The sequence below is a fragment of the Onychomys torridus genome, chromosome 1, assembly GCF_903995425.1.
Source record: "Onychomys torridus chromosome 1, mOncTor1.1, whole genome shotgun sequence".
Lineage (NCBI taxonomy): Eukaryota > Metazoa > Chordata > Mammalia > Rodentia > Cricetidae > Onychomys > Onychomys torridus.
In genome coordinates, this window is record NC_050443.1 from 9189963 (window position 1) to 9209482 (window position 19520).

Here is a 19520-nt window from a genome sequence, read left to right on the forward strand (position 1 = left end):
GGCACTGATTCCTGCGTAGTCTCTGTCCTCTAGCCATGCCCTTCCCCGTGGCTGCACTGCATCGTCTCCGAGCCCAGGCCGGGTCAGAGCGCAGGAATCCGGCAGCGAAATCAGGCAGCGCCTAGCCCTACCCAGCCAGGGGTCCTTAGCACCGCAAGTGCGAGGGGCGGAGCCTGGCTCTCGATTGGCCCAAGCGTGGGGGCGTGGTCACAGCTCCGCCCCACCTCTAACCCCCTCCACAAGATAAAGTAGGCTTCGCGCCCTGATGCTCGAAATTATTCTCGGAGTGGGCGTAGTTTAGGTTTGTTTACACGCTGCCATTGGCTGGATTTGAATCGGACCGAGCGGGTGTGCTGCGGGGGCGTGGCTTCGGAGGGCGGGGCCGGCGGCTGACAGCTCGGAAAGCTCCTGGTGGAGCTTTGGCTCTGCAGAATCTTGTTGGGGTTTCTGTCAACTTCCTTAATAAAGGCTAGCCAAGAAACTGAGGTGCATGCTTTCATAAGAATTCCTAAAACCAAAGTAAATTAATAAATAAAATTTAAAAATGCAGATGCAACCGAACTATCCAACAATGGGGATCTGAAATCACCTGTGATCCAGGCCCACAGTGGAACAGGAAATCACTGTAATAAACGAGGAAACACAGAACAACTTTTGCACCCATTCAAGAAGTGAGGTTCTAAAAAATGCAAAAAATATGGGTGAAAAGACAAGTTATTTGCTGATGTATTGCACAGAATAACTAATGAAGTGGAAATGGATAGACAGGAGATGGTTGGATCTATAGGTTATTTTGTAACTTCGTGAAGTTAGAATTTGTAACACCTACTCAAATAAATATACTGTACATTCAAATAAGTAAAATATTTAAAAAAAAAAAAAAAAAGGGACGGGGCGGTGGTGGTGCACACCTTTGATCCCAGCACTCGGGAGGCAGAGCCAGGTGGATCTTTGTGAGTTTGAGGCCAGCCTGGTCTACAGAGCAAGATCCAGGACAGGCACCAAAACCACACAGAGAAACTCTGTCTCGAAAAACAAAACAAAAATAAAAACAAAAACAAAAACAAAAACAAAAATTTAAGCCAGGACCTAGCACTTTGGGAGGAAAGGCAAGTGGATTTCTCTGAGTTCAAAGCTAGCCTGGTTTACATAGTGAGTTCCAAGACAGCCAGGGCTATGTAGAGAGACCTTGTCTCAAGAACATAAAATAATAATAATAATAATAATAATAATTAGGAGAAGAAAAAGAAGGAGGAGGAGGAAAAAGAGAAGGAGGAGGACAAGGAGGAGGAGGAGAAGGGGGACAAAGAGGAGGAGGAGGAGGAGGGGAAGGGGGAGGGGGAGGGGGAGGAGGGGGGGGAGGAGGAGGAAGAAGAAGAAGGAGGAGGAGGAGGAGGAGGGGAAGGGGGAGGAGGAGGAGGGGGGAGGAGGAGAGGGGGAGGAGGAGGAAGAAGAAGGAGGAGGAGGAGTAAAAAAAATGAACTTTCAGGCTATGAAGGCCACCAGGGCTGTATCAGAGTCGAAGAAGAGAAAATGTATTATTTACAGTAACAGTCACACCCTTTATCTTCAGGGGACACATTCCGAGTCCCCCATGGATGTCTCAGAACAGTTAATATTAAACACTGACTATTACCTTTTTCCCAGTTATTTTGAGATGGGGTCTCATGTAGCCGAGGTTGTACTTGAGCTCCGAATTCTGTCTCCACCTCCCAAACTATAGGTATGCACCAGATTGAACCTGGGATTTTGTGCCTGCTAAGAAAGTGTTCTACCACGGGGGTCTCACTCTGTAGCCCAGGCTAGCCTTCAAGTCACTATGTAGCCCAGGCTGGCCTCCAATTTCTAGCAATCCTCCTTGGCTCAACCTCCAGATGGCTAAGATGAGAGGTGTCTTCCAGGCTTGGCTTTTGTTTGTTTGTTTTCCTTTCCTCTATACATACATACCTATGACGAAGTATAACTTATGAATGAGACACTGTGGTAGTTTAAGGGATATGTCTCCCATATTCTCCAGTATTTCAGTACTTGGTCTCCAGTTGGGAGGCCCTGTTTGGGTAGGTTTTGGAGGAAGGGTATGTTTGCTGGAAGGAAGTGGCTTTGAAGTTTCGAAAGACTGTACCGTGCCCAGTTTGCTCTCTCAGTTTCCAGTACCAGCTGCCACACCTACTTGCAACTACACTTCCCGGCTGGCCTGGTGACACTCTTATTTGTTTGGAACCATAGACTCAAAAATAGATGTCTCACCTTGTTCACAGTATTTTATTCTTTCCTTCCTTCCTTTCTTTCTTTCTTTCTTTCTTTCTTTCTTTCTTTCTTTCTTTCTTTCTTTCTTTCTTCTTCTTCTTCTTCTTCTTCTTCTTCTTCTTCTTCTTCTTCTTCTTCTTCTTCTTCTTCTTTTTGAGACAGGGTTTTTCCTTGTAGCTTTGGAGCCTGTCCTGGAACTCACTCTGTAATCCAAGCTGGCCTCGAACTCACAGAGATCCACCTGCCTCTGCCTCCCGAGTGCTGGGATTAAGGGCATGTGCTACCACTGCCCAGCCTTATTATGGTATTTCTATCACCAATAGAAAATAACCAAGACAGGCACCTGACGAGACTAATATAACTAAAGTGTGGTGGCGCACACCTTTGGACCCATCACTGGGAGGCAGAGGCAGGTGGATTGCTGTGAGTTCAAGGTCAGCCTTGTCTGCATGGAGAGTTCCAGGACAGCCAGGGCTATGCAGAGAAACCCTGTCTTAAAAAAAAAACAAAATAAAGGGCTGGGGATTTAGCTCAGTGGTAGAGCACTTGCCTAGCAAGCGTAAGGCCCTGGGTTCAGTCCTCAGCTCTGAAAAAAAAAAAGGTAAAATAAGAGATTAACATAACAGCAGAATAGAGCCATTATAACAACAGACTTAATAAAAGTTCTTAAAACTTAATTAATTTTTGTTTGTATTTTTGAGACAGAGTCTCACTACATAGACTGTCTTGGAACTCATTGTGTAGACCAGGCTGACCTCAAATTCATCAATATCTACCTGCCTCTGCCTCCCAAGTTCAGGCCCCACCACACCCAACTTAGCTAATTTTTATATGTTTTTATTTTTAATTACATTTCGTCTCTCTCTCTCTCTCTCTCTCTCTCTCTCTCTGTGTGTGTGTGTGTGTGTGTGTGTGTGTGTGTGTGTGTGTGCATGCCACTGGTTGTAGGAGTTGGTTTTCTCCTTTCTCTATGTTGGCATCCAGATTAAACTCAGGTCATCAGCTTTGGCAGCAAGATCCTTTTACCTGATGAGCTATCTTGCCAGCCTTGAGATTGTTTTTGTTTTAAAATTTCTTTTTATTGTTATTTATGTGTATGCATGTGTGTCTGTGTGAATAAATGCTGGGAGAGTGTGGATGCCCTCTGAGACCAGAAGTCACCAGATGCCCTGAAGCTGGAGTTATAGGCAGTTGTGGATTGCTGGAAAGGCTTAACCACCAAGCACCTTCTCTAGCCCTTCTCCCTAAGTTTGGCTCCCCCCCCCCCCCCCCCAGACAAGGTTCCTCTATGTATCCCTGGTTGTCCTGGTACTTGCTCTATAGACCAGACTGATCTTGAACTCAGAGATCTGCCTGCCTCTGCATTGTGACTGCTGGGATTAAAAGCATGCACCACCACCACCTGGCTCCAAGTTTGGCTTTTTGAGACAAGATTTTGGTCTGAAATTCACCAAAGAATATTGGCTGCTTGTGCAGACAACCCAGGCTCATTTCCAGCGGTTTACAACTATCTCTCAGTGATTAACCTGCATCTACCTCTCCAGTGATGGGATTAAAGGCTTGTGGCACCACACTCAGCCTAAAACAAATCTTTAAGAAACAAAAAGAGTGGTTGTGGAGGGGGTAAGAGAGAGAAAGGCCACTGGATTGGCAAGCATGGAAATGAGGGTTCTGGGGGTGGTGGGGTTGAGGCCAGTTTGCAAACCTTGATTAGCAAAGCACCAGAGTGTATGAAAAAAGTTCAGTATCATTAGTCATTAGGGAAGTAGAAGTTAAAACCACACTGTGACAGCAATACACATATACCAGGGTGACCACAGTCAAATTGGTAGAGGGCACGGAGGTGGTTCGGAGGAAAGTGCCTGACCTGTGAAGAGAGGGTCTTCAGTTCTGAGCCACAGCACTCACTTAAAAGCTGAATGTGATAGCATATGTCTGTTACCCTAGTGTAGGGGTGGGAGTGGAGACAGGTGGATCCCTGGGGATTGCTGGGTAGACTACTGAACAAGTTTCAGATTTTAATTAAAGTCCCTATCTCAAAAAAATAAGATGGAAATCAGTAGAGGAAGACACCTGCTGTCTACCTGTCTTCCATGCATGCATGCACTAGCACCTGCATGCACATACAAATGCAAACTTGCCAGATGAGTGCACGCGCCTGCACACACACACACACACACACACACACACACACACACTGATGGGAAGTGTTAGTTGTCAACTTAACAGTATCCAGAATCACCTAAAAGACAGGCAGGCCTGTGAGTGAACTACTTTTTTTTTTTTTGTAAGACTATCTTTTTTGTTGTTGTTCTTAAATTCTATTTATAAATTTATATAAAGTGTTTCAGGTTAATGCTTTTTTTGTTATTGTTGGTTTTTTTGTTTTGGTTTGTTTTGGTTTGGTTTTTGTTTTGTTTTTGGTTTGGTTTTTGTTTTTTTTGTTTTTCGAGGCAGGGTTTCTCTGTAGCTTTGGAGCCTGTACTGGATCTCACTCTGTAGACCAGGCTGGCCTCGAATTCACAGAGATCCACCTGCCTCTGCCTCCCGAGTGCTGGGATTACAGGCATGCACCACCACCGTCCGGCCCAGGTTAATGCTTTTAAAAATATTTTATTTCTTTAGTGTGTATGATTGTTTTGCCTGCATGCACTTCTGTGCATCACATGCATACAGTGCCTATGGAAGACCAAAGTAGGCATCAGATTTCTTGGGGCTGAAACTGCTGCAGATGTGGGCTGCCTGGGTGCTGTGAACCAAACTCTAAACCTCTGGAAAATCAATATATGCTCTTAACTGATGAGCTATTTTTCTGGCCTAAATTATTCTTGTCTTAAGAATTTATTTTTATTTTATGTGTATGGGTGTTTTGTCTGTATATATGACCACACGTCACACGCATGCAGTGCCCATGGAGGCTAGAAGAGGCATTGGATCCCCTGCAACTGGAGTTACAAGTAGTTGGGAGCCACCATGTGCCTGCTGGGAATGGAATCAGTCATCTGGAAGAGCAGCCGGTGCTCTTACAGTGAGCCATCTCTACAGCACAAATTATTCTTTTTTAAAAAATATTTATTTTTCTCTCTCTCTCCCTCCTTCTCCCTCCCTCTGTGTGTGTTTACATATTTTGGTGTTTTAAGACAGGGTGTCCTGTATCTCAAGCTGGTCTCAAGCCCAGGAGGACCTTGAACTCCTGATGCTCCTGCTTCCACCTCCTGTGTGGGGAGATTAAAAGTGTGTGTCACCACACCCCATTTAGCCTCTGTTTTTTGAGAGTAGATGGACCCCAGGGCTTGGGGCGCTGAAAGAGCTTCTTCCCCTGGGAGGCAGCTGTGAAAGAGATGGGGTGTGCTCTGTGCTCTGCAGATGGGTGTCGGGGTTTCCATGCAATGACTTCCCCTTGCTTGGGAAGTCCAGAGCCAGTCAGCAGAGGAGGGCAGGTGGGACAACACCAAATTACCTCTTTCCAGTCTACTGGGGGCTACTACCCTGTGCCCACCACAGGTCTGAGGTTTCTTTTTGTTTGTTTTTGTTTTTGTTTTTTTCAAGACAGGGTTTCTCTGTAGCTGGGGAACAAATGCACAATACATGCATTTGCAGAGGCCTATTTTAGATTCAAATGCTAATGGCTGAATATATTAAATAAAATCACAGATGGGGCTGATGAGATGGCTCGTGGATAAAGGTGCTTGCTGCTAAGCCTCATGACCTGAGTTAACTCCCTGGGACCCACATGGTAGAAGGAGAGAATTGACGGGTACAAATTGTCCTCCACTCATATGGTATGGAATGTGGGAGCCCCTCCAAAATAAATAAATGTGATTTATTTTGGGCATGGTGGTTCATGCCTTTAATCCCAGCACTTGGAAGGCAGAGGCAGATGAATCTTTGTGAGTTCGAGGCCAGCCTGGTCTACAGAGCGAGTTCCAGGACAGCCAGGGCTACACAGAGAAACCCTGTCTCAAACAAACAAACAAAAGCCATAACAAAATGAAAACAGAACAAATCCCCCATCCCTCATTGTGTGGTGTGTGTGTGTGTGTGTGTGTGTGTGTGTGTGTGCGCGCGCGGGCGTCTGTGCCTGTGTTTGCTAGAAGCCAGAGATATAGGCCTGTTGTCTTCCTCAATCACTCTTCACCTTACTAATCTACTTTTTGGTATTGCTGGGGATTGAACTCAGGTCTCCAAGTGAGAGACAAGCACTGTAATACCAAGCTACATCCCCAGCCCTCTGCATTATGTTTTGAGACAGTCTTTCTCTGAACCTGGAGATCGCTTAATGGCCAAAGAACTTCAGGGATCCAGCTGTGTCTGCCTTCCCAGAGTTGGCATTACAAACAGTAGTAGCTATGCCTGGCTTTTTACATGCCTACTGGGAATCTGAACTGGGCTTCATACTTGATCAGCAGGTAAATCCACTGAGGCTTCTCTGGGATCCACTCACATCTTCTGGACTAATGTTTCTATATATTTTTAGATTTATTTATTTTATAAGTGTTTCAAATGCAAGTATGTGTGTGCACCATGTCCATAGTGCCTAGTGACTCAGAAAGTCAGAAAAAGGAAACTGGATCCCCCTGAACTGGAGTTACAGATTGTTGTGAGCCACTATGTGAGTGATGGGAACTGAACTTGGGTCCTCTGCAAGAGCAACAAGCACTTTTAGCTGCTGGGCCATCTCTTCAGCCACCCTCCTCCCTGAATAATGTTTTTGGTTTTGTTTTTAAAGATGTCTCTGCTTAGCTAAGTTGTGAAGCAGAGACAGGTCCAGAGGGACACGTGTGAGCACTTGTCAAGTTGTCTGTCCTCTGTGGCTGACCCTCTCACACTTTATCAGGGCCACAAGGCTTAGGGCATCACTGTACACACACTAGAGTTCTAGTAACTACTGTTGAACTCTTGGCTCATTCAGAGTTGGACACCAATTAACATAAAACAAAAATTCTTTTGAGACAGGGATCTCAATTTTCTAAAGAGCATCCGTACTTATTTCCACAGTCAATGCACAGATTTATGGTTTTAAAGGAAGGTTTTGTTTTATTTCGTGGGTTTATTTTTATTGGGGCTGGAGAGACAGCTCAGAGGTCAAGAGAGAGCTCTTGCTACTCTTGCAGAGGACCAGAAGACCCAAGTTCAGTTCCCAGTACCTACAACCCACCTGTAACTTCAGCTCCTGGGGATCTGACAACCACACACATGTGAGCATACACATACAAACATAAAAGATGTATTTTTAAATTGTGTGCCAGGGTGTGTTATGTAGAGGTTAGAGTACAACTTTGGGAGTTGGTTCTCTCCTTCCATGTAATTCAGACATGGAACTTAGGTTTCAGTGAGTGTTTTATTGGGTGAGCAATCTCATGAGGCTTGTTTTGTTTACAGCCCAGGCTGCCCTCAAACGAGGTATTTCTCCTGCTACAGAATCCCAAGAGCTGAGTACACAGTCCTTTTCATACCGCCATCAGTATGAAGTCTACTTATTCGTCTCCATATTTGTTATTATTATTTTATTTATGTGCATTGGTGTTTTGTCTGCATGAGGATAATGGGTACCCTGAAACTGGAATTACAAATAGCTGTGAGCTGCCATGTGGCTGCTGGGAACTGAACCCAGGTCCTCTGGAAGAGCAGCCAGTGCTCTTAACCGCTGAGCCATCTCTCCAGCCCCTCACCTCCATATTTGTAAAATTACCAAAGATAGAAAAACTGAATGCAGTACAGTGTAGTTTCCTGAATCTTCTGGGAGACATACAGGATAATAAATAGATCAAAATCTTTAAAAAACTCATCAAGAACAGAGAGGAAGGCCTGTAATCGAAACTACTACAAGGGTTGAGGCAGGAGGTTCACTAGTTTGAGGGATATAGCTCAGTGGTGGGGCGACAGGGCAGAATTCGCTAATGAAGTATGGCTGGGCAGCAGAGAGTCTTCCTAGAATCCCAGGCGCAGGGCTGGGGGCGTGGCTCGGTGGTGGTAAAGTACCCCTACCTAGAACCTTTGAGGTGCAAGGGACGTAGCCCAACACAAAAGCACTTGCACAACAATGCACGAGGCCCTGGATGCAATCCATGGCACTGTTTAAAATGAAATATGAAATAACTTTTAAAAAGCAAGTCTTGCAACTCCCGTAGCCGGGCGCAACACGCTCTCCTCGGCTTCCGGGGATCAGCCTGCCCACGAGCATGCGCAGAGTGGCTTTGCTCATCTCCATCATCCAGGGAACACTGCCGCCAGCAGGGATCGATAGGAGAGGGTGTCCAGGCCACACAGGCCTTGTCTTATGAGGCCTCGGCTCCTCTGTCCGGCCCCTCCCCCTGCAGCCCTTGCAGGGCTTGGCCTTCCCTCTCGCACCTTCCAACCGCCCGCCTCCCAAAATGGCGACCAACCGCCTCCTTTCCCGCCCGGTGGCGGGTCACATGACCTCTACAGGCCCCGCCCCGCGCGGGGGCGAGCCACGCCCCCTTCCTCTCAGCCTCGGGGCGTCTGGCCCAGAGGGCACGCGCCGGGAGCCCGGGGCGGCACGCGGCGCGCTCGCGACGACGCCGGGCCATGCATGCGCGCACACGCCGAGGCAGGCGCACGCGCCCGGGGGCCGGGACCGGGCTGCGCGTGCGCGCCGGGCGTCGTCCGGGCGCCTCGCGGCTGACGGGCGGCCGCTGGGAAGGCCCCGCGAGGCGTGAGGCACGAGGCCCGGCGCGCGAGCCCCCGGGGGCGGGTAAAACCCGGTTGCTGCTGCCCTTGCCCCTGTCCCCTTTCTCCCTAGCTCTGTCTGCCCGCGCTTTCCTCTCACCTCGACCCCTCTTCACCCTCTCCTTGGCTTCATCTTCCTCCCCAAGCTCCGGCCGCCGCGGCCCCGGTCCAAGGACGCCGCCCAGCTCCGCGTCGCGCACGCTCCTTCTGCACCCCCGCAGCCCCTTCCTCCTTGGAGAAGACTCTCGGGGTGCCCCCAGGCCACTGCACCCGCCTTCATTTTCTACCCGGCCCCTGCCAGGCCCCCCAACTGCCCCCTGGCAGCGCCCCAGCTCGCGCCGCGGGCCCTACCCGACCTCTGTGCCTTCTGCACCGCGGCCTTGCATTCGCAGGCCCCTCTGCTGGCCGCCCCCTTCCTCCTCAGGTGTCCCGTTTGGGGGGACCCGGATGTGGCCCTTTTCGAGGACCTTCGAGCAGGAACAACAGACTCTCCTCTCTTCCTTGATCATGCCTCTCCTTGTGCTTGTTCTAGCAAAAATACTATTTTTTTCCAGCCGAGATCTCCCCAATTTCCAGCAAAAAATAGGATAATAATAATATCTAGACTACAACCCCCCCCTTTTGGAATACTTATCCAATTACAAGAAACTAACTCATTTCTTCCAGTTTTTCACCTAATATGTTCGCTTCTCCAAACCTCCCTTCTTACTTTCCCAGCAAAAATCCTTTTCATCATCAATTCTTCCACAAATAGATTTTTTTCTTCCCCTCAAAACCCTCTAGGTTCCTCTTACCTGGCTGGGGTGGTGGGGGAAGAAATAAGGTTTTGGTTTTTGTTTTTTTAAAGAAAGTCGTTTCCTCCATCTTTATCTCTTCAGCTTAGTATTGCTTCGCGTCCTCCCCAATTTCATACCTGTTTCCCTGCTTGTTTGGGGATCTAAGTTCTGACTGTCCCTTCCTTTTCACTACCTGTTTTCAGGGCAAAAGATATTGGATGAGTTTTCAAAAATTACCACCTCACCCTTCCAGGAGGAGATAGCGAAGGTCCGATTCCACCTGAACCCCCTTTCCTGTGGGGCCTAAGCCAGGCCCTCCTGTTTCCTGGAGACTCACTCACGTGCTTTGGGGGTGAGTTTCCTTCTTTTGCACCTGTTCAGAGACACCTGCTGTGTCGTGTGGATCACTCTTCCAGCGTTTCTGAGCATCTTGAACACCAGTGTACACGTTGCTGGCAAAATCAGCAGAAGGATAAGTATAAGCATAAAGGAATCATTTAAAGAGATCTCGGGGCACATTCCGGTTGACCTCTTATGAGCCAGACTTTTATTACATTGAAGTATGTTTTCATGTTGATGTTCATTTGGAAAAAAAAAAAAAGTTTACCTTTTCTGCTGGTTCAGGGTAGCAACTCAGATCCCTACAGGGACAAGCAAGTGAGGGGTCGTAGTAGGAGGGATTATAACTATCCAAATTGTGTTCTCTCCATTGAGTGATGACAGCTAGTGCAGATAACCAATCAGAAATGCCAGGCCAGAGGGACTGGAGAGATGGTTCAGTGGTTAAGAGCATTGACTGCTCTTCTAGAGGTCCTGAGTTCAATTCTTACCAACCACATGGTGGTTCACAACCATCTGTAATAGAATCTGATGCCCTCTCCTGTCATGCAAGCATTCATGCAAATAGAGCACTTATATACATAAAGTAAATAATAATTTAAAAAAATGCTGGGCCGGATTTGCAAGAAAACTTTTTTTTTTTTTTTTAAGATAAGGCTTATAAACTGACTTTATGTGAAAGTTAAATTACTAATGCTAAACTGGGAGGTGGTGGCGTATGCTTTTAATCTCGGAAGGCAGAGCTAGGCAGATCTCTGTGAGTTCAAGGCCAGCCTGGGCTACAGAGCGAGATCCAGGAAAGGTGCAAAGCTACACAGAGAAACCCTGTCTCAAAAAAAAAAAAAAAAAAATTTGCTAATGCTAACAATTAGCTTAATAGTTTAAAAATGGCAGGGCAGGGACTGGAGAGGTGGCTTATTGGTTAAGAATATTGGCTGCTTTTCCAAAGAATCTGGAATCAATTCCTAGCATTCACATGGTGGCTTATAACCATCGTTAACCCAGTCCCAGGGTTCAGTGCCCTTTTCTAGCCTTCCTAGGCACTGAACGAATGTGGTACAAAGACATATATGCAGGCAAAACATACTAATATTTTTAATGGCAGTGCAGGAGATGGAGCTCAGTTGTGAGAGTATTTGCCTAGCATGGATGAAGCCCTGATGTGATCTCCAGCACTGTATAAAACCTAGTGTGGTAGTGCATACCTGTCCTGCCAATACCTTGGGAGGTGGAGGCCAGAGGATCAGAAGTTTAAGGCCATTCTCTTCTATGAATTTGAAGCGTACAAATGGGATACATATAACCCTGTCTTAAGAAAACAGTTTAAAAACAACCACTAAGAGTACTAATCACACCAATAATCCCAGCATTCAGAAAGCTGAAGCAGGATTGCTGAGAGTTCAAGGCCGACCTGGACTACAGAGTGAGGTCCTGTCTCAAAAAAAAAAAAAAAAAAAAAAAAAAAAAAAAAAAAAAAGAAGAAGAAAGAAAAAAAAGACAATGTGAGGCCTTATAAAAAATATTTTTGAATTGGTTATGGTGGTGCACACCTTTAATCCCAGCAGTGGAGACAGAGGCAGGCGGATCTCTGAGTTCAAGGCCAGCCTGATCTACATAGTAAGGTCCAGAACAGCCAGGACTATGTAGAGAGTCCCTGTCTCAAAAAACAATAAATGAATGAATGAATGAATGAATGAACGAACAAACAAACAAACAAACAAATAAATAAATATAGGAAAGAAAATATATTTAACCACTGCCATATTTGAACTTTTAGGCATACGAATTTTGTTAGTTTTGCTGGGAATCCAACCCAGAACCTTGAGCATCCTAAGCAAGTACTCTGCCACTGAGCTACACCACCAGACCTAGAGATTTTTTTTTTCCTGTAGGAAATACACTCACCAGGGTAAACACACTTAGAGGACTTTTTCTCTTTAGAATATTAAGTGTTAAACTTTTGGTCTTCAGTAACCTGTTAGTTGGATAAGGTAGCACATACCCATAATCCCCAACTAAGTAGGCTAAGGGAAGAAGATTGAGAGTTAGGTCAGCCAGGGCTACACAGTGGGATCCTGATTCAGGAAAAACAAAAACCTTTAATTCTTGAGGATCTCAGAGAGTTTTTATGTAAAGTATGTAGACTAATATTTTTCTATTAGAATTTCAATTAAGTCATTGGGTATCTGCATTCACCCTCCTGAGATATTAAATATGTTGAAGGTATTGTCTCAAACATTTCTGAATTAATTTTTAAATTTGCAAATCCATGGTCTTGCAATCATGTACCATGCACAAAGCACTAAGTTTGAGCTCCAGCAATGAAAAATCAAGATAGTGGCTAGACCTGATGGAGCAGCCCAGCCACTCAGGAGGCTAGTATTAAATATGGTCAAATGTGGCTTGCTGAAAGTTTCGTTGTTTGTATGAAGTATGCAGGACAAGAAACACATCAAGGCCAAAAAAATCTGAGTGAGTACAGTGGGCCAGACCTATAATTCCTCTGTCACTAAAGGCTAGAGATTGTTTGAGTCTGAAATCAGCTTGGGAAATAGTAAGACTCTGTTACAAAAAAATAAGAATAGGCTAGGCATAATGGTGGCTGCCTTTAATCCCAGCAATCAGAGAGGCAGAGGTAGACAGATCTCTATGGGTGCAAGGCCAGCCAGAGCTACACACTAGGACCCTGTTACAAAACAATACTAAATACCACATTCTATTCTTCATGGCAAAATACAATAACAATGAAGCCATTGCTTATGAATACACATGACATCAAAATTAAAAACTATATGATAGAAGATTTTAGTCATGTGTAGCCACCATGCACTCAGCTGAGATACTGTGTCATGTATCTTCACTGAGAATAAAAAAAGATGAATATCATAAAATAGCTTTGACCTCTGAACTTCTTGAAAAATTCTTGGGAGACCCTGCATTTACCTTATTAAGAAAAATGTAGAGGGGTTGGGGATTTAGCTCAGTGGTAGAGCGCTTGCCTAGCAAGTGCAAGGCCCTGGGTTCAATCCTCAGCTCAAAAAACAAAAAAAACAAAACAAACAAACAAACAAAAAAAAAACAAGAAAAAGAAAAATGTAGTTGGGCATGGTGGCACACACCCTTAGTCCCAGTACTTGGGAGGCAAAAGCAGGTAGATCTCTGAGTTAGAGGCCAGCCTGGTCTACAAATGGATCCAGGACAACCGGGGCTGCACAGGCTGTTTTAGAAAAAAAAGTTGAAAGGGCTAGTGAAATGGAGAGATGGCCATTTCAGTTAAGAGCAATGGCTGTTCTTCCAGAAGCCTGGGATTCAATTCCCAGCACCCACATGGCATCTCACGCTTATCTGTAAGTCCAGTTCCAGAGCCTCTGACACCCTCACACAAACATACATGCAAATTAATTATGTATTTTTTTAAGATTTATTTATTTATTATGTATACAGTGTTCTGTCTGCATGCATACCTGCCGGCCAGAAGAGGGCACCAGATCTCATTACAGATGGCTGTGAGCCACCATGTGGTTGCTGGGAATTGAACTCAGGACCTCTGGAAGAGCAGTCAGTGCTCTTAACCTCTGAGCCATCTCTCCAGCCCTAATTATGTATTTTTTTTAAAAGAAAGAAAAAAAATGCTGCTCTAGATTTTTATTTTGTATCTTCCCCGTTTTTGAAACAGGGTCCCAGGCTTGAACTCACTGTGTACTCATGAGGATGACCTTGAACTCCTGGTAGTCCTGCCTCAACCCCAACCCCAGTGGCTGGAGCTGAAGTGTATGCCACCATACCCTGGTTGCTGTTCTTGATGTCAGTGTTTCCTTGTGTTCTTTGCTAGGATAGCTTGTGTGAAGGAAGGAGCTTCCGTGTCTCCTTTCCTCCTTTAGTTGATTCGATGCCAGAGTTTTTCTTTGTGAGTGTCCTTCAGAGTCCTCTGTGTCTCATTTTTTTCTTATGGCAGAGCTTTGCTATGCAGCCCATACCAGCCTCAGACTCTCAATTCTCTGCCTCAGTTTCCCATGTGCTAGAAATATAGTCATGTGCCACTACTACACAAGACAAAATCCAGTCTTTAAATAAGTGATCAGAGGAAACAAGTCAATCCTCTGGTTAAAACCATATGGCTAGAAGTGGAGGTCTTCCTTGATTATTCAAGTTCACAATGTAGGTACAGAGTGCAAGGCAGGAGTCCAATGTCATGTGTAGGGTAATAGTGTAGTAGAGTGCTTAAGTGAAAAGGCTTCCAGATCAGACTGCTCAGGGCAGGATTCTAACTCTGAATTAGAATTTATCTGGGTTATTTATCTGGGTTTTCTTTATGTCACCCACAACAAGGTTAATAATGTAGCATATGCGTCAGAGAGGGGTCAAGGGAACTAAAAATGGCATGTGAGCGATCTCAGCAGTACTTGGCATGTGGTAAGACCTCAATAATGTCCATGCTGTTATCCTGAGGATGATTATTACAAGGGCCTGCCAGGGAGACAAGTAGAGACCATGGGCAGAGGAGGCTGTGAGCCCTGCTAGAGATGATAGTTATCTCTGGCTCTGTTTTGTTGTCCACTGTCAGGGAATATCAAATCTAATAGTTTACAAGAGATGATAGAAGTCTGTAGATGCACAGGAGATCCTCTCTGATTGTGCTGTGACAGAACAAGGACTGAGCATTCACACAAATGGTTTACCACTGAGATCTCTCTCCAGCCCTTGATTTTTGAGACAGAATCTTACTATGTAGCTCAGACTAGTTTTGATCTTATGACCTTTTCAACCAAGTACTGGGATGACAGGCAAGTGCCACTGTGCCTGAAAATAAAAATCTCTGCATTAAAAAAAATGTTGCTAATGAATCCAATAAGTGAAAACACTGTATAGGCCAGAGAAATGGGTCTATGGTTTATAATAGACCCTATTTATTCATTTATTAGTATGTGGTTTGAGACTAGGTTTCATATTGCCTTGCTATATAGTAATTAAGGCTGGCCTTGAACTCCTGATCCTTCTACCTAAGTGCTGGTATTGTAAATATCTGCTCTTATGCTCAACTTTATTTTATTATAATTATTTGTTTATTTATTTTGAGATAGATTCTTACTTGTCACCGTGGTTAGCCTTAAGCTCACAGTAATCTTTTATGCTCTCTTGATAGGAGCCAGCACCATGTTTGGCTTTATTGGCCTTTATTTTTGTGTGTGTGGTATTTCTTAATATAAATGTATGTGTATGTGTGTATTATGTTGCATGATATGGCAAGATATGTCTCTTTTCAGTTGTTCCCCACCTTTATTTTTTGAGACAGGATCTCTCACAGAACTGGCTGGCTAATGAAATTTAGGGACCTTGTCAGTCACAGGGTTACCCATCATTTTATGTTTATTTTAGGGATCTGCACTCAGGCTGTCATGCATGCACAACAAGCACTTTACCGACTGAGCCCTCTCCTCGGCTTGTGAAGGGCCTTTTTAAAAGAAAAAATAATAGCATTGCTTTGGATCCCCAGTGTTGAATTAAATTGTTTTCTAAGCTATTCAGCAAGGCATCCATGATGATAAACAAGGCATAAGGTTCTAAAGCTCACAGCCCTTATGCAGCTATAAAGCTAAAATTAATTTGCAAATGAAATGCAAACAAGGCAGCCCAGCCAGTTTAATCAGATTGCAAACATTAATTTAACGAGAGGATGGCTATCTCACTGCATCTTTAATGTTCCTGGAAAGAGTTCCCTTGCTTACTGTCTTGCTGGTCCTTTTTGGCTTTAGCCAAGACCCTGTGGTATCTCAATTCTCTAACCCCTTTTCTCATTTTTTAAAAGATTTATCTTGGCAGAGCAATGGTGGTGTATGCCTTTAATCCCAGAACTCAGGAGGCAGAGGCAGGTGGATATCTGAGTTTATGGCAACCTGGTCTACAGAGTGAGTTCCAGAATAGCCAGGGCTACACAGAGGAACTTTGTCTAAAAAACAAACAACAACGACAACAAAAAAAATGTATCTTTGTACATGTACGTATGTGCATATGTGTGTATTGGTGCCTGTGGAGGCCAGAAGAGGTCATTATATCACTTGGACCTCAGTTAGCTGATTCTACCTGCATCTTCCTCTCTTTAGCCTGCAACAGTCAAAGTAGTGCTTTCTGGCAGAGAACAAAAACAGACTGCCTCCACAGTGCTTCCTTCTAAGGGGTCATTCAGTGATCCACGTATTCCTGGGCTTTTTTCTTTTAGATTGTCTTCAGAGTAAAAACAGAAAATTACAAGATTCTAAGAAGCCACATGGGTTGCCTCATTCATGGCACTTGGGAGGTAGAGGCAGGAAGATTAGGAGTTCCAGGCCAGCCTCCACTACATAGCAAGTTCAAGGTCTCAAATTTCTTAGAAGGCAGGACTTGTAGCTAGTAATAAAGCACTTGTCTAGCATGTACAAGGCCCTTCATTTAATACCCAATACCACCACCAGGACCACTTATTAAAAAAAATAGTTGTTTGAGTATTGGGCCTCTGGGAATATCCACACAGGCATAGGAGACCACCAGTCCTGCCCCCAAGGACTAGCCTCAGATTCCAAGTTTAGAATGTGCTAGAATACCTGTTGGATTTATTTGTTGACAGAATGAATTAGATGTGCTCTACTGCCTGGAAATGGCCAGTGTGGAGCCTGGGCCTTGGGTTTTACCCTGCCTGGGGTTCAGAGAAAGCTAATTATTCTGGACTCAGGAATATGTTGAAAAGCAAATGTCATCCTGCCCCATGCCCCCACCTTGGATACCTTATAGGTCTTCTGAGGTTATTGGTGTTGTTCTTTGACCTAGAATTCTCTGTGCAGACCAAACCCACCTTGAGCTTGCTCTGATTCCTCTGCCTCAGCCTCCTAAGTGCTGGCATTACAGTCATGTGCTACTTAGAAGGCTTTGAACCTTCTAGTTTAATTGGAGCACTGTGGTGGTTGGTTTTTGTTTTGTTTTTAAGAATGCAGTGGGGTGGTGGTAGTCCCAGCACTAGGGAGGCAGAGGCAGGTGGATCTCAGGGTTTTTGAGGCCAACCTGGTTGATCTACAGAAAGAGTTCCAAGACAGGCTCCAAAAGCTACAGAGAAACCCTTTCTCAAAAAACAAAAAACAAAAAACAACCAAGACCAAAAAAGAAAAAAGAAGAATGCAAGACCTAAAATATATACCTAGTTTTCTGGTCTGACTTTCCCACCTGTCTCTAGTGACTCTGGGTTAATACTTTAGTTCCTTGAACTGTTCCATAAAAGTGATAACAGAATTATTTGTGGGTTGCTGTAAGTGGTGAGTTAAATGCTCAGAAAGCCCTTGGTTCCAAACCTGACTCAGAGAAAGTGCTAAACAGGAATGTTTTTTATAATTATTTCTTTATTTTTATGGATTTTTGAATTACAGATGGTTGTGAGCTGCCATGTGGATGCTGGGAATTGTACCTGGGTCCTCTGGAAGAACAGTCAATGCTCTTAACCACTGAGCCATCTCTCCAATCCTCAATAGGAGTGATTTTTTTTTTTTTACGTTTTATAAAATCTTTATTGACAAGTAATTCTCATAGTATACAATTTGCCTGTTTGCACAATTTGATAGACTTTAGTCCAGCATCCTCATAGGCCCATGACACCATCACCACTTTCTATTTTAGAACATTGCTGTCTTCAATGTCATACACACATATAATGTATGGTGATTACATTCTACCTTATTTTTTTTTAAGATTTATTTATTATGTACACAGAAGAGGGTGCCAGATCTCACTACAGATGGTTGTGAGCCACCATGTGGGTGCTGGGAATTGAACTCAGGACCTCTGGAAGAGCAGTCAGTGCTCTTAACCTCTGAACCATCTCTCTCCAGCCCCCATCTACCTTATTTTTTTTAATGAACATAATATTTGCAATTGTAACTTTTTTTTGTGGAGCTGAGGATCAAACCCAGGGCCTTGTGCTTGCTAGGTAAGCACTCTACCACTGAGCTAAATCCCCAACCCTAATTGTAACCATTTTTAAGTTCACAATTCAGTGGCATGAATTTCATTCAAGATATTAATTACACTCATGATATTCATTAATTACACTCATGATATTAATTATATTTGTGGTATTCATTGATTAATTCACAGTATTCATTCAATAACTATACTTATGATATTCATTAATTACATTAATTGAACTGATTTATTACATTCATGATATTATGTCCTAGTACTACTGTCCATTTGTGGGGCTTTTCCATCACACAAAACAGAAATTCTGTACTTAGGAAATCATTGCTCTATATTCCTTTCTTCTCCATCTTGAGATAACGTCCAATCTTTCTGTCTCTATGAATTTGAATATTCTATATATTTCAAGTAATACAGTTCTATAGTATTTGTCATTTTTTAATGTAAAAACACTTTATGTACAACTACAGGAGAAATAATACACTGATAGCTTGAACATTAAAAACAGGTTATAATTCAGCTGGGCGGTGTTGGTGCATGCCTTTAATCCCAGCACTCGGGAGGCAGAGGCAGGCAGATCTCTGTGAGTTCGAAGGCCAGCCTGGTCTACCGAGTGAGTTCCAGGAAAGGCGCAAAACTACACGGAAACCCTGCCTCAAAAAACCAAAAACAAGAGTCCAGGGTTATTTGAAACTGGGAAATATTTTCTCTGTAGAAAATAGTAAAAATGATAACATTTCCCAATAAGCCCTTTAAAGCCAAATAATAGCTGAATTATACATATAGATATTGATTATATTCTGGGATACAGAAGACACCTATCTTCATCTGTTCAGAGAGCTATGTTTTACTTAATTTGTGTGAGATTCCTCTTCCATCTTCCTCTACACTGTTTGATTTACAGAGGACATTTTTCTCTAGACTAATCCATAATCTAAAAGATCTTAGCCTCCCCTCCTGAAAGTACAGCCAGTGTATTCTTTCGTCGGCTTGATATGGTACAAATTCTTATCCTAATAGTGAAATGTTTCCCTAAACTTGCCCAGGGATTGGGCTCACTAATGAGCTCATTTTTACTGGTTGATGAAGGGCGTGGGTCCTTTTCTCCACCGCTGGTAGCCCTGCTCTGTAGAAGCTCCTCAGCAATGGTGGAGCAATCGTTTTTGCTTAGAGGTGCATTCTCACTCTGCTTTTCAGAAACCCAGAAAGCTCTGAGAATCCAGAGGTATCTTAACTCCCATTTAGTTTCCACATGGTGCTGTGTACATACCTGATCCACGTGGTGCTGTGTACATGTGTGTATATGTGTGTATGTGTTCAAGTGTGTGTGTCAGAGGTGTGTGGATGTCTGTGTGCATGTAGAAGCCCAAGGTTGACATATGCTTGAACAGTTCTGTCAGTTCTAGTGGTGCGGTAGTGGCAAAGATTTCAGTAAATAACCCAACAATAACCAAACCAAAACAAGTGGTGCTTGTGGCTAATACTGTTAGAGTATGAAGCAGACTTCAGTACTGCTAGGCAGGAGCTCTG

General features: G+C 44.1%; 1 protein-coding gene across 3 annotated transcripts in view; it reads left to right on the forward strand.

Moving 5' to 3' along the window:
- The first annotated feature begins 8728 nt into the window (after positions 1 to 8728).
- Znf541 (zinc finger protein 541) overlaps positions 8729 to 19520 on the forward strand; it is a 38402-nt gene continuing 27610 nt past the window's right edge. For all 3 annotated transcript variants that reach the window (XM_036206048.1, XM_036206066.1, XM_036206058.1), the window contains exons 1-2: positions 8729 to 8962; positions 9917 to 10065. The gene's annotated coding sequence lies outside the window, so the exon portion shown is untranslated. The remainder of the gene's footprint in view (positions 8963 to 9916; positions 10066 to 19520) is intronic.